General features: G+C 42.7%; 1 long non-coding RNA gene across 1 annotated transcript; it reads right to left on the bottom strand.

Annotated features, from left to right (window-relative positions):
• Window positions 1-5,908: 5,908 nt before the first annotated feature.
• Window positions 5,909-13,730, bottom strand: LOC121659308. Its single transcript, XR_006014270.1, has 3 exons — window positions 9,039-13,730; window positions 8,230-8,396; window positions 5,909-7,188 (listed from the first exon to the last, which is right to left on the bottom strand). It is a non-coding gene; the product is annotated as an uncharacterized LOC121659308 (long non-coding RNA).
• Between the last annotated feature and the right edge of the window lie 1,544 nt (window positions 13,731-15,274).

Genomic DNA, 15,274 nt, shown 5'->3' on the forward strand with positions numbered 1-15,274 from the left:
GGAATCATACAACTTAAGAAAGGATGTGTTTACCAGGAAAAAAAAAAAAAAAAAGACCTTTAGCTGCAAGAGAAGTCTCTTATGCATACATCTGAGCTCCAGGCTTTACAGCCAGTTGTTTTCCATATGCCTCATATACATGCATGGAAAAGTTGTTTTTCAGGTTAAGTACATAAGGCCTGTACATAAAATAACCACTTATCGTCAGGTGGTATTCTCAAATATCCCTATCAGGCACTGACCAGGAAAGGAGAACACAAGTGACTCCCTGCTCAGCTAGCAGTGGTGGCAATCCAGGCATCCAGCAGGTCGAGGACTAACTTGGACAATAGTGACAGCCCTTCTCATTTGAGTCTGTCTCCCTCCTCACTCCACATATACTGTGTAGCAGAGCCAGTCTGAGGTAAGAGGGAGTGTACCCACACACATAGCAAAAGATGGGATATCAGTGTCTCTGCCTTGGTATTGTCCACCAAGCACCATGTCATACCATCTCTTTTACTAACACCACATACCACCTTAGTCTAGTTTGCCTGTTTCTTTGCCCACCTCAGAAAAGGCGTTTCTTCCAAAATCCAAATGATTTGACTGTGTGCACTGGTGCCAGCTTGAAGCCCAGTGCTTCTCAACCCATGTACTGGTACAGGAAGGTAAGTGCTGTCATGTATATACATGACAGTGGAAAAGATCTAGGTTTGTCTCTCTGCATCCCTGAGTCACAGAACTGACATAGGAAAAAATTCAGGTCCATTTACTAGCAACCCAGAGGAACGTTCCAGATGTGTCACTTTTCTGAGCTTTTCTGCAAAGGTTTAAATGAAATCACAGCACACAAGGCAGCAAAGAGTTACAACCTTCAGGTTCCCTCTCTTTGCAAGGAGCAAGAATTTATCCCTCCACATGCCTGACATAAACTTTGTCTTGCAGTGATCAACACATTTAGCACAGGCTTCAAAATATTCTGAGGCTTACCCATGCAACTATGTGCATTCTCCTCTTCCTCCTACATGGCTGCCCAGTGCAGTGGCAGCTGCAACCAGTCAAAATTTAAAAGGACAGCAATGACAGACTTGAACATGTTTCCTGAAGCCCAAATATTTAATCCCTCCCTTGGAGGAAAATTAGACAAATTAATCTATTTCAGCAGATTTTCAACACAAACCAGCAGTATGGCCATCAACCACTCATGCTCTGGGCATCTGGAAACAGCAGTCCTCCCAATCAACCTCAGTGTTAAATTGCTAATGTTTATTTGTCAGATCTTAACAATTCCTTGAAAAGAGTTTCCATTAACAAGTGGTAGAAACACTGTGAAAATGTGTTTACAAAACTGGCAGAGTCCCCAGAAAATTGAAGTCTAGGCTTCCTTTGTGGCTGTAGAAGGAAAAGGAAAGTAAATGTCTTCATGAAGTGTCGCCTAAACTTTCCCTTGATTTGCACTGCAGTAGAACATTGACAGGCAGCATTTGTTGGAGAGACTGTGAAGGAGATTTCTAGACAAAAGTATTGATGCACTTTCCAGGAAAAGTTTCCTAGTTAAAAATTTAACAGGCAGCCAGAAAACAGTAACTTCTCATGCAAGTGTTCCCATCCATCCTTGATGGAATGAACTCTGAAGCTATTTCAGCCCTGAATTCCTTTTGGCAAAGACATTAAATGAAAAATGGTGTGGTCATCTTCTACAGCAGGAAATACCCTTCCAGAATGCAATTTGATTTGGCTTATTGTCCTATGGAACTGTTTAAGTTCAGATCCTCCTGCTCCTTGGGATCTTTGATGACAACCCTCTTTAACCTACTGACATATAAAGCTCCTGTTTCCCAAAAGCATTCCCAAAGCACCAGGGCCAAACTTCCACTCGGCACCGACTGGAGTCAGTCTTCTCTCTCCTTCTGGGTTGGATTTACTTTGCAATCCCCATTTTTTATCTGCTCTCCATCCACCCCAGCCATGTACTCAGCTAATATACCACAGGTAGTCTTCATGAGAACAGCTGAGTTGCATTGCCATAAGGATGGAAAAGGTCAGTCTACAGAAGAGCAACAAAACCTCTTTGGTTTGCTTAGGTTGGGTTCATGTGAATGGGACATTAAAAAAACTGAAGTGCAACTGAAGGAAATTCGGTGAATTCAGTAATTGCTTCTAGGAGCACAGGTGGGATAGGGCTGTACAGCTCCCAGGTAAGAGAGGATCTCCTCTAGCCCACACAGCTGCTGCCCCAAGCACCTTGGCCACTGTCAGGGGTATGCTCAGTCCCCCTCAGTAATGACTGAAGCAGCCTGCTCTGGCTGCCTTTGTACCCAAAAAGTCTTCTCCCTCATTTTTTACCTAAATCTTCCAGGTTGTACATCATTGAATTTTTTTCTTGTCCTATCCCACCACCCTATCTACAGATGTATATATAAGAATTTTCTGGCTTCTAGGAGACAATTACATTCCCTCCAGTCATCTCTTTCCTGGGCTAAACAAGTCCACATCCTCAGCTTTCCTTCACAGCTCATGTGTCCTGCACCCCTGATGAGACACAGTCTGCCCACAAACACCTTCTCCCCCCAGAGCTGAACAGAGCCAGGTAAATACCTTTTTCTCTTACAGACTATTGTCCAGCCAATTCACTACAAGGTGCCATTTGGCCTTCTGGTTTTTGGGGGTTTTTAGGTTAGCAATTCCAGTTTTACTCCATGAAGCTTGTGACAAGAGACTTCTATTTGGCTGCCACAATGCTGTTATATAGATAATATACTTTGTAATATCTGCTTTGCATTACACTTCCTAAGTGTTGAGCTTTCACTTGCCTTTGTTTTTATTTAATGTCCTTGATTTTGGGACATTTTCCCAATTTATCAAATCCATGTGAATTCTTCTCTTCCAAGGTACATAAACCCACCAACCACTTAATGCCATCCACAAAATTTGCAAATATCCCAACTAGTTTATCATCCAAGTCATCAATAAAAATAAGGATTAGAGCTGCCCTTAGGTCTTGTCTCATAGGGCCATCTTTATGTGTCTCCGATAGTGAATCCTTGAAAAGTGTTTATGAACAGTCTTTCAGCTAGTTGTGCACTAGGGATTAAATTTTTTTTCCAAACCCAGACATAATGTTAAAATAATGTATCCAATAGCTGTATCAGAAATCTGATTTCAAAGCAAGGTAAATTACACTTCTCGCTTCCCTTCATAGGCCGTTACTTTGTCAAAGAATGAAACTAGGGGGTTTTTGTCACAATTCATTTTCAACAAATCTATGCTGTTTCCTTTTACTTGAGGAGGTGTATACAGATTGATTGCTTAAAAGTGTGTCCTACATCTTGTCAGGTATAAGAGTTAGTTTGGCTAGGCCTGTAGAAGGTTTTTTTTTTCTTAGGAATGACATGATTCAAGCCATATTTCACTTTTCTAAATGCAGGCACATTAAGTCTCCCCACACTAATTTTCTGTGCTAGTTGTTAATTACACAGAGGTGGCTTTGACTAGTTCTTTCCATACTTGTTCAATCAGACGTGTTCAGTCTGACAACAAACTTATATGTTCTTTAACCCATTCTTTCAATTATTTTTAGTCTATCCTTGATCACTTCTTCCCCTTTCTGACCTTGATGTGGAGAAAAGCAGAGAAAGTGCAAAAGAATCAGAACTGTCCTCCCCCACAAGTATGTACTTCCTCATGCGGTGAAGTGGAGGGGCAGGCACTGATCTCCTCTCTCTGGTGACCAGTTACAAGGACCTGAGGGAGTGGCCTGAAGTTGTGTCAGGGGAGGTTTAGGCTGGATATTAGGGAAAGATTATTCTCTCAGAGGGTGGTTTGGCATTGAAACAAGACCCTCAGGGAAGTGGTCACAACACCAAGCCTGACAGAGTTCTAGAAACATTTGGAGAATGTTTTCAAGCACATGGTGTGACTCTTGGGGGTGGTCCTGTGCCAGGCCAGGAGCTGACCTTTGATGATTCTTGTGGGTCCCTTCCAAATCAGGATATTCTATGAGTCTATGATTCTGTGTAGCTTCTGATGTTTGACTAGCTTTGATGGCATCTGCTGGCAGACACAGGATATGCCACCGCAAAGTAGAGAGGAGCCAGCAGACAGACACAGACTGTCAACAGGAATATTTGCACCCCCATGACAGAAACCAAAGTGAGACAGAACTGAAAGGATAGGTCCTGGTGAAAATTGTGATGTCTTGTGAGGAAATTATCTCCACCCAGCACCCAAACTCATTTCTGTGCTGCTGACAACAAGATTTTAACTGCTCTACATGCAAATAGAGGGGAACACTTCAAACAGCAGAACACTACCCAGACTCAGAAATCCGAGGAGAGGCTCCAGGTGGAAGCCCAGTTGAAAGACAAAAAACACACCTGTGTGGTGCTAGAATAGCCTGGGTCTCGATATGGCTGCACAATGTATCCATCAGCTTCTTCAGACATGAGAACCATGGGCTCTAGTTGTGCAGGACTGGCAGAAAACCCCTTGTTTGGCACCAGCAGTGGTCGACTCTGCTGGGATCGGAGACCTGTGTTTCCTGCTGGTGTTGCCACCATCCTGAGCACCAGCAGGACGTGTGGCTGCAGGGCATTGTCCAGGCAGGCATAAACACCCACACACGTGGTACCTGTGTCAGGATTAACTCAGTGTAGCACTCGCATTCCCTCTCTGCTTCTTGAATCACCTCCCTTTACCCTTCTACTTGGAATTAGTGGCTAACCCCAAAACTGGAGTGAGATACTGAACCCCCTGGACAGCCTGAAGTGAGGAGCTGAGGGAGATGGTGGAAGGACCACAGGCAGCCCTGCCAGTCACTGCTTGTCTTTCTCCACTTGGGTGCAAGGGTACAAGGAAGGCAGGGAAGCTTAAAACTGTGGTATCGCTAAGGGCTGTAAACTAGCAAGCAAATAAACTTACAATCTATTGTTAATTATCACTGTTAATAATTTAATTACTTTTACACTAAGTTCTTAATTTTTGAGGCTTGATCTGTGCTTATTTTTCAGCACTTGGAGAACTGCTATGAATCCTGGTTTCTAAGAGAACTTTGTTCTTGAGAGATGTGGCAGATAAAAGAGGGATGCAACTTGCCTCATCAGGAGAAGTGTATGCGAGATCCTTATGGAAAAGGTATTAGGAATATGTCTGTCAGAGCAAAGAGTAAAGAAAAGTAACACCAACAGAGCTGAGTGATACCTCTTTCCTGGGATTAGTGTTCAGTGACAGGCACACTTGAAATTTGAATCCCAAAAGGTATGCCACTCTTGTTGCAATAGTTTCCCTGAAAATTTCACCTAGGGAATTCAGCGGCATTTCTGATCCCATAGTCCCCAACCCGTAGCAGCCCTCGCAAACATGCAAATTGTTTAAACAGTCAGGATTAAATGAAAATTCATTTTGTGCTAACAGCTAAGGACTGAGCAGCCATAAAGGCCAATGCCAAACATAATTATAAACAGTGTTTGGGATTCAGGAGATATTTGAGTACTATATTTTAGAAGCTCAGGACCTGTACACAAAAAGTACAGACACTCAGCCAATTAACACCACAAGTCCTTGCTTCCAGCTCCTAAGGTGAGCTCAGGAGTTCTCTGATCCCTCTCTAAACTTTTCTTCCAAGACAGGAACCATACTGGAAAAGTCCCAGGTGTTCTCTGTTGAACCAGATCTGGGATTTGTGCTATGTGGCATAAACTGACACAGTGTCCTGTGTGTGCCAACAGGTCACCAGTATGAATGTCCAAGTAGCTGGAATGTCCTCTGGTACTGTCTGATAGTAGCCAGGGAGAAGGGAATTGTTAGGTGGAAAATCATGAATATCCATTCATCTCTGCATCCCAAATCCTTGCAGGGCAATTGCTGAGGATGGTACACGTGGAAGCCTGAGGCTTCGGGACAAAGGCTGACCTTTATTGTGGTTGTTTAGCACCAGGCACCATAACCAGTCACACCTCAGGGTGCAAGTGGGGAATCCCACTGGAGGGCAAGAAGTCATGGCTTGGCAATAATCTCACTGAAAATCAGAAATGACTGGGCAGAAACCATTTTAAATAAAAAAAACTTCCCCAAATGTAATGAATTTTAAAGGAACAAAAATTCAGTTTTGTGGAGATAGGAAAAAAGAAGAGGCTCTTACATGTTAGAATAAATAAGAAAATGAGGAATTGTTGGGGTTTTGTTATTGTTTTAGAGTGGCTTTTTGAAATTTTTTTCTTCTGTTTTTCCAGCCATTTCCTCTTTGTTCATTCTATATTGCCCTCATTAAATGGCAGTGGTGGGACAAAGCAGAAACTGTGTGAGAAGGGAAAACAGTGAAAATGTGACTTTTTAAATTTTGATTTCAGAACTGAGCCATGATAACTATTTGAAGAGCTGCTCTTATTCTATATGTTTGTTGTTTTGGATTTTTTAATTAAAAAAAACCTTCAAAATATATTTCTGACTTCCAAACAAACCTGCTGTTTATTTGACAGGCTGAACTGTCTTCATTGTTATCGTCAGTCTGTGTTTTTGTAATTGCATAAAATCAAATACTTACTGAATCCACACCATAGGAAAGGCAGAAAGTGCTGTTACTTAAGTAACAATGTACTCTCAACAAGGCATATTTTGCAATCTCTGCATGTCAAATTTCCAAAACACCCAGCTGTTCCAAAGCCCTGCATGGAAATAGTTAACAAAGCTGTCTCCCTCCATGGCAGCTCACATTTTAGTTCTCTTGAGCAAGCAAACCCCAAGAGAAAATTCTGCCTTAAAAAATCATGATGAAGATGAAAAAGTCAGCCCTTGCAGTTGTTTGAAGCTTGAGCTTTAAAGCCAATTATAATTCAAATTATAAATACAGTCTATTTCTGTCTCACATTTTAAAGAACTGTGAAACGCCAGATGGCTTTTCTGTCGCTGTGCCCTGCCATATAAAATATATTTTTATGGTTTCTGATTTCACTACAAATAGGGCATGAGAATGATAAGCTCTTAATGTAAAAATAATTTTCCGTGTGAACTTGCCGTGTCTGGAGGCAGTTTCTCAGCAGGCTCGGAGATGCCCTGCTTTTCCACCACTGGATGGCATTCAAGGGCCATAAATACTCACACCGGGAACTGCAGCAAAGGAAAATTAAAACACAAAGCGTCCAAAGCCTTTGGATTGTTGGTAATGCTTCTGTAATATATTCATGCTTTCAAAGTTCCAAGAAAACAAATCTGGAAAGATAAAAAAACAGTTTCTGAGGAGAAAGGAGCTTTCCTCTGAGACGAAACTGAATATGCATGTAAGATGTGGAACAGGAGATCTGAAAGCAGCATTCCAATTAGGAGAATCCCAGTCATATGTCGGCATCTCAGTCTACATCGACATTAATACAGGTTGGCAGGAAACAATTTGGTGCGTCTTGTGTTTTTCCTACCCAATATGGACCCAACAGGGAGAGAAAAAGTGAGATGTATTAATTTGACCTTGGGTCTACACAGACACAACGCCCTGGTTGTGCAATACCCGCACACACAAAAAGCTCTTTAAAGCATTTCTGCCTTTGTATTCCTTCCTTAAAGCTCAGCCCCGTCCTACCGCCAGGCAGCATCATTAAATCCACCGCGTCTCACAGCTGAGCGGCTGAGAGGAGGCTGGGCTGGAGACCCCCTGGGGCCCCTTCCCACCTGAGCCGCCCTGCACTTCCACCGCCTCATTAAGAATAAAGACAGATTGACATCTCTTATAGATAAGAAGAGCCCGGCACAGCGGTAGCAGTATTTGTGGGGGTGTAGCCGTAAGGGTCTGGGAGTGCGAGTAGGGTTGGGTTTGCAGAGAGACAGCTGCTTTTACACACCAGCTGGCATGCCCGGGAATGAGAGGTGAGCTCTGGAGCAGACGAGTATCTCTGCAGGTCTGAAAGAACACAGCACGCTTCAGGCAGGCAGTATTTGCTGAGTTTCACCAGTTAACACCTTCAAAGGAAAACACAGTTTGCACCTCTGTGGTACAAAGAAAAAATTGGAAGAGGAGAGATGGCAGAGCCATGGCCTCTGCTGTGTAAAGACAGAGTACAAGCAACAAAAAAAGCTCATCGGGAAAAGCTGTGATATTCTGGGCAACCAGTGTCGCTGCCAAGTCTGTAGTTTTTGCTGTGAAGTCTAGCTATGAATTTTAGTTTCCTCTTCAATTTTTTAAATCTGCCTTGGGAAACCAGTGTTGCTGCCTCTTGCTGAGAATGTGGCTGGTGGTGGTGGTGTTCTGGCCTCACTCACCCAAAGGTGCTTGCGTTTCTCAGGCTGTGCTGCCTGGACTGCTGGTCACGGTGTTTGTGGTGATGTGCTCAGGACTCTTTGCTCTGCTGCAGTTTAGTTCCATTTGGAGTATGATGGCAACAGGATACGTTTCCTTCTGGTGAGGATTTAGGTCAGGGGACAGGTGCCTGCAGGTAAAAAGGGGGGAGGTCTGAGAATACCCAAGTTAAAATGTGATCTTCTCCAGCTATTATACAGGGCAACTTCACAGCAAAGAGAAATTGATGGGGCTTAATCTTCCTATTGTAGTGAATGTCTGTAGTATTCAAGTATCACATTAAAAAAAATATATAGTATTTAATAAATATCTAACATAAACATATATTACATGTTATATATTTGTATATTATATGGTTTATATACATATATTCATGTCCCTAGAGATGTGTCCTTTGTTTAGAGAAGATCCCCAGCTGCATGTGGGGTACACTCCTCAGAACAGCCTGGTGGACTCTTAGCACCCAGCTACAGACAGCTTTTAGGGGTGCTTGGTTGCTGGTTTTCTGGAGAGGCTCATGTTGCTCTCTGGATCTATGATATATGATAACATGTAGCTTATGAGGCCTAAAAAGAAAATAGTGGAGTTACAACAGCGCTGCCTGTGCAGCCTTGTTCTCCCAGCCTGGGCACTGTTGTTCAAACCAAGGCTTGAGGGCAGGGAAAGGCTCTCAAGGAGCAATCTTCTGGTCTTTTTTCATAGCAGTCTGCTCAGAGGACTCTTATCAGATACAGACCTTGTCCCTCTTCCTGTAAGGTCTATTTTATGTTACCTGAAGAGGTCCAAGTGGGTGGAGTGGTTATCAGTCTTAAAACTGCTATGTACCATGCACAAGATTTTCTGCCCAGCCCATTGAAACAAGGTTTTAAAATAAGAAAAGCAGAACAACTTTTTTTCTTCCTGTGGAAGAAAACAGAAACAATGTTTTTGATGCTTAGTAGTACAGTGTAATAGAAAACAGAAGAAATAGGAAACATCAAGGGCAGAGTTTTAACTCTAAGTATCAAAACACTGATTGTGAATTGGGTTTTAGAAACTACAAAGCACAGTTCAAATACATAATCATTTCTCAACAGAGATTATGTATACAACAAAGGTATTGTGTTCTATCCAACACATTCCTCATGTAAGAATCCCAGCATTATCTTTGCCCCATAGCCATTCTCTAATCAAGCAGCTAAAAAGGAAAAAACTTCCTAATCACCCACACTATGGCTCACAGCCACATGGACACCCAGAATCACATCGGACGCTGAGATATGTTGTTCTGTGGTCATCACCTTATGCCTGTAGAGCCCTTACACCCAGATCAACAGCCAGGAACTCAATTCCTCCTTGAGATGATCCACAACAAAACTGCTGGATGGATCCAGAGCACAATCACGAGACTCATTAATATTGTCACCAGCTTTCTCTTCCCAGGCACTTCAGAGAAATCTATTGCATCCATGGCACCAGCAAAAAGCCACTGGGCTGATGCTGCCCAAAGATGGGGAAACTTAAGAACACAGAAAGGCAAGTTGTTATAGTAAATAGCGTCATGCTGTCTCCATGTTTATTATTCTGAAAACTCTGCTGGTTTTCAGTCTCCCCACTGCTAGATAACACATCTAGAGCAAAATTATGTTTTCTCTTCTGCTTGGGACAGAAAATATTCAGTAATGTTAAGAAACTAGAAGAGATCCTTATTAGGAATATTGTTTCACTATGAAACCCAGTATCATTGCCCCAGCAATGGTTAATGCCTCATGCCCAAGGAAATGAAAAAAAAATAATAAAACCTATCACAAACAAGTATTTGATCTGACCAAAAAGCAATAAAAAAACCATTCCTTCTAATGCCTACAGGGCCAACTTACTTCTTGAGCAATGGATTTGTTTATGCTTCCCATTATCTTTGCATTTATGGCTGCAAATGTTACTAATGGCCATGCAATTACCCATCTCTTTTAAACATTAGCTTAGAGCTCTTTCAGACTTCTACCTCCAGCTCTTGTGCTTGGAGGCCCCATCAACTGGAGCTGTTTCCCCTGGGCTCTCAGGCAACTGTGCACCCTTATGTCTTCCAATAACACACAGCTCAGTGTTTTGCCTTTTTATTTATTTGGTGACTTTTCAGAATTGCTTTGCTGTTGTATCCTCCTCTGGGAGTATATTTGCATGAAAGGAACATTACGAACTGCTTAGTACAAAGACATAAAAGAAGTAAAATGACAAACACGTGTAAAAACATAGTTATTCCAAATCAAGCTAACTCAAAAACCTGCAGGGGAAAGAAAAATCATTCTCCCCTCATGCCTTCATGTGGCCTTACCTTACTTAAATTAAGAAGCATACACTTGTGTTAAGGAGTGAGAACAAGGAATAACATTCTCCATCCCTGTCTGCTGAGGATAACACCTGATGGGCCTTTGCACTCACTAGAGTATCACTATGAAGAAGATGGGCAGACAATGATGAAGGGGAATAAAGTGGAAAGAAAAAAACCCACACAGGGAAATAGAGTGTGTTGGCTTTTCCTCTTTGAACACTGATTCCTGTAGCTGTGACCACATGGTAGAAGTTACCATGTTCATACAGGCTAGCAGTGACTTACTATCGTCATTTCTGAAAGTCGGAGAAACAAGGATAGAAGCTGTGACTGGAGTGGTGATTTTATTTCTGGACTGACTCTTTTCCAGGCTGTTTCCATGCAGAGGTGTAGGAAGTCCAAACCTTGCTGTCTCTGAGCCAAACTATAGCTAGGCTTGATCCAAAAGAAAACACCCTAACAAAGTTTTCAAGAAATGGAAACTGACTGCTGTAAGGAGGCCTGACTCCAAACCCAGCAGCTGGGTAAAGGCAGTCCTAGCAACCACCAGGAGATTGCTCAATCTCTGTCAAGCAGCAGCTTGAGACAGCTTGAACTGGATACTAAGAGTTGGGGTGTTTTACTATTATAATACTGCAAAAAACAGAGACATGCCAAAATAATGCTTAAAGAGATTTTTTAAAGATGCTTAAGTTGCCACAAGGTTGGAAAAAAGGTTTCTTTTACAAAGTAAAAGCTAGCTAAAGGATAGGAAACAAAGGGTAAGGCTAACTTGGACCTTTTATTTTCAAGAATCAGTTTTACTCAACATATTAATCAGAAAACTAGAGCAGGAAATCCTCTGTGACATTTCCAAATTCATAGATTGTACGAAACTCTTTCAGGCAGCTAATGTTTATGCTGATGTAAAGAACCCCAGAAAGACCAAACAAACCAAAATGGTCTAACAGGTGTCAGATAAACTTCAGAGTATATAAATATAAATTAATGCTTTTAGGGAAAAATAAGCCAAACCACAGATGATGCTGAATGCAGAACTGGAAGCAGCATGTGAGAAAAAAGATCTTAAGAGTCATTATTTACAAATCCCGGGTCTTACAAGTCTCTAAGTTAATGTTTAAAAGAGATGGGTAATTGCATGACCATTAGTAACATTTGCATCAATAAGAGCTAAACCAGTATCCTGAAAAAGGGTACCAGAACAAGACAGAGGGCATCATTTTGCTGCTACACGTAACTTCAGTATAACCACACTGGAGCACAGGTCAGGGTCTGCTCTCTGCATCTCAGGAAGGGTGAAGTAGAGTTAAAGCAGGTATGGAAAAAAACAACCAAAATGATCAAGCGGCTGCCTCCAAGGAAAACCCTAAAAATGCTGGGGTCTTTGTAACAGAGAGGACAATGCTGAGAACAGGAACAGTTGAGTATTACAAAATAATTAAGGCAGTATCTAGGAAATCAGCTTAAAATAGAGTAAGTACTTTTCATACTTCTTCAACTTATTGTGACAGGAAGTTATGAAGGCACATAATATCAGCAGGTTCAAACCAGAGTGGACGTATTAATACAAAGTAAGTGCATGGATAGATACAAAAAGAACAAAGCAGAGGTGTAACCCCTAGCACCCCCGGTAAACCAGTGTGGATACTGGCACACGAGGGAGTGATTCTGTGTTACTGTGAGAGTGGCACAAGGGAAACCAACTGCAAGAAATGGCCAGACTCTTTTGCTCCCATAAACAGCATCTCATACTGTCAGAGTCAGAAACTGAGTGCTTGGGCTAGAAGGATGATTGACTTGACCTGAAAGATGTTTCTTATGCTTTTAGACCATCAAAATTATGGAGAAAGATTGTTTTAAAAGCAAATTATCAAATCAATAAACCCCAAGTTCTCAAGACATTACACTGAGCTGAAGTCTTCTCCCAAAGCAAGTTTCCTGGCTTTTTGTTTGCTTCAACCAAAAGAATAGTGGTTTCTCTCATACCTCCACATCCAGAATGGTTTGGCAGAGCAGTAACTGCTAGATTTGCTGCTTACAAGTGTGCAGATAATGAGATGGCATCTTACTCCAACCTGACAGCAGGCCAAGTGCTGGGTTAACATATGTCAGAGACATGGGAAACTGCAGAGCAACAGGGAAACCCCTTGAATGGCAAAATCCTCCAGACACCTGCTCTAACAGACACCTGATTAACTGTTAGTTTTATTTCATCACCAAGTGAGTTTACAAGTTTCCTGGCATCATCTTCAAATCAATCTTTTTTCATGGCAATCTTCATTGATGCCCTTCCCTCCACTGCAAGAGACTCCTGCTATATATGAATATATCTAAGTGAATTTCAAGTTAGTAAGGAGCTTTTGCCCAGCTGTAAAAGGGAGACACATAGGCCTTGCTTTTCCAAAACAAGCCCTGGGATAATGTCTTTCCCCCTCACCATTATTAAAATACACCTTTTAGGTAGGGTGACAGGGAGAGAAAAGGACTGCTCACTTGGAGCTTCTCAGGCTTGCTCGAGTAAGAGATCTGGACTGAAATGTCAATTCATTAAAATCCTCACAGCTTGAAAGCTTTATCTTTCTGCCAAGAAGACACCCTTCTGCTCTCACCAGCTGTGGACTGGAAATCACAGTACCTTGAATCATTGGAAGGTTTTTCAGCCTGGCACCTGGAATTAGGGAGGCCCTCACACTGTCTGTCTGTCCACACAGGTGTCTGATAGCTGCTCCTCAGCAACTGTTTAACCCTCTGGTCAGTTTTGAGCATTTTTGGATGATGGGTAATGACCTCAGCCCTTGCAAGGTCTTAGCAGATCTGTGAAAATGAACACTTACTAATGGCAGAATACAAAAATTGGGATCTGACTAAAAAGAAGTTGGTAGCACCCCTAAGAAAACATGCTGGATGGACAAACAGAAGCCCTGGCTCTGGATAATGGCTCTGCAGCAGCTCGGGAGGGCACCTGACAGGACCACCAGGCAGGAGAGAGAGGGGTTTGCTGAGCAAAATGGATCTTCAATGAGACGTGGCACAGATAGTCAGGAAATCAAGCCTCACTTCACAAAATGAAGTTGTTATTAGGACTATGGTGATATAAGTTTATATATGTCGTGGTTTGACACTGGCAAAGCACCAGGCACCCATGAGAAAATCATCTACTTATTTTCCTCTGCTATACCTGAGCAGAGGAGGGGGAATTGAAAACTTCATTTTCATGAATTGAGATAAGGGTTATTGAAAAAAAAAAACCACTTTAAGGCAAAACAGGTTCAAGACTTAAACAGTATAAAGATTTATTATTAGCAGAATTAAAAGTAAAAAGGCTAATGAGAACCAAAGCAAACCTTCAGAACACCTTTCTTTCCCAGTCCCTCCCTCTTTCCACCAACCACACAAGGAAACAAAACATGGGGTTTTGGTCAGTATTTCACTTCTTAAAAGTCTTTCTTCAGTTTGTTTAAGGAAAAGAGTTTCTTCTGCTGTGCCGTGGGATCCTTCCCAAGGGAGATAGTTCTCTGCGAACCTTCCTAGTGTGGTTTTAACTTCCACAAGCAGCAGTCCTGCCCCAACCTGCTGCAGCGTGAGTCCCTCTTATGGGCCAAGCAGTCTTCCCAGAACTGCCTAGCAGGGCTCACTTTAGTTCATGGGGTTTAGTCTTTTAAGGATGAGCTGCTCTAGTTTGGAAGCAAAGGCTCTCTTCCTCTAGCTCTAAAAGCAAGGGTCATCTCTCTCTGTTTGAGTTCCTCACTAGATTACAGCTTTTCAGTATCCATGCGCTCCAGCGTGAGTACTCTTCCTCACGGGCTGCACGTGGATCTCTGCACCCCCCTGTGCTCCTCATGAATTACAGGGAAACAGTTTGTTGTATTATAGTCCTCACCACGGCTTGCAGGAGAATCTCAGCTCTGGCGCTTGGAGCAGTTCTTCCCTCTCCTTTTCTTTCACTGACCTCGGTGCCACCATGTTGGTTCTCCTCACGTGTCCTCACTTTTCCTTTTCTCTGACTTGGAAGAAAGTTGGTGTCTGTAAGTTGCAGTTGAGAGGTTGATCTCATCTGGGCTCCACATCTGGGAATTGCTCACCATATCTCTCTCTGCTGGCCACATGGTCCTTGCCAGCACCGCACGGCCAGCCCCGGCCTCAGAAAGGCCCCAGCCGCACAGTCCCGGCCTCAGCAGGGCTCTGGCTGCACAGGCCCCGGCAGCCCCCACCAGGATGGGTCCCGACAGCCACCTCATCACCCCTCGGGAGAAGAAGGAGAGCTTCCCGCAGTTTTTCCTTCCTTAAATATGTCATCACAGGGGCATTACCAGCTCCTCTCATTGGGCTGGTAACCTGCCCAGCGTCAGAGCCTTCAGCGATTGGCTCTGTGCCAGACAGAGATGTTTTGAGCAGCTTTTCTCCTGCCCCCACCAAAAACCAGTCTGTGTTAAACCAATACAATATAGGTCACTGTGACAGCAAAAACACATCATTTTTATCTTCAGCCTGCTTGGTCTTCAGCATCTTTAATCCACAGTATCAGTCTGACTGATTCATTGTTACTTTTAAACCACACTGACAAAGGCTTCATTTTATCTCCATGCATAAATACACTGTTCCTAAAATATAGAACATGTACATTGGCTATCTGTGTAAACAAGGGATTAGTTTTTCTTCTGATTTTATGACATTGTCTGTCCATGCCCTCTTGAATA

This window comes from Corvus kubaryi, unplaced genomic scaffold (assembly GCF_017639235.1).
Source record: "Corvus kubaryi isolate FWS band 111438036 unplaced genomic scaffold, C.kubaryi_AGA036_p1.0 split3-73, whole genome shotgun sequence".
In the NCBI taxonomy this organism is placed as follows: Eukaryota; Metazoa; Chordata; class Aves; order Passeriformes; family Corvidae; genus Corvus; species Corvus kubaryi.